Raw genomic sequence first — 538 nt, 5'->3', positions numbered from 1 at the left:
CAGCGGTTTAGACATTAATGGCTGTGTTGAGTTATTTTGAGGGGACAGTAAATTTACACTGTTATACAAGCTGTACACTGACTACTTTACATTGTATTAAAGTGTCATTTCTTTAGTAATGAAAAGATATAATGTGAGGGGTGTACTCACTTTTGTGAGATACTGTGTATATAGATATATATAATATATTAATAACAGTACAATCTACTGACAGCAGTTATTTTTAGGACTGGATAAAACTTTATCTAAATAAAACTGTTTATGTGGTCCTCATGGATCTGGGTCGCAGCTCCCTGCTGGTTCAGTCTGTTTGTCACCTGAACCTGAACCACAGGGTTAAAACCTCCAGACGAGCTGTTTCCTGTCACACCTCACGCAGAGCGAGTGATTGGAGGTCAGAGAGGTGACGGACTCAACATCTGTAACATCTGCAGCTCAGAGGAGAGGAAGCACCCTGATTAAAGCCAACGGTTCTGGATCGGTTCAGACTCTGCACATTGAATATTGTATAAAGTTGTGTAACTTTAATGGATTAGTT

The sequence above is a fragment of the Morone saxatilis genome, unplaced genomic scaffold (assembly GCF_004916995.1).
Source record: "Morone saxatilis isolate NCDOM2014 unplaced genomic scaffold, NCSU_SB_2.0 Contig10, whole genome shotgun sequence".
Classification (NCBI taxonomy): Eukaryota; Metazoa; Chordata; class Actinopteri; family Moronidae; genus Morone; species Morone saxatilis.
The sequence above is the reverse complement of the archived record's forward strand: the minus strand, read 5'-3'. Positions refer to the sequence as shown.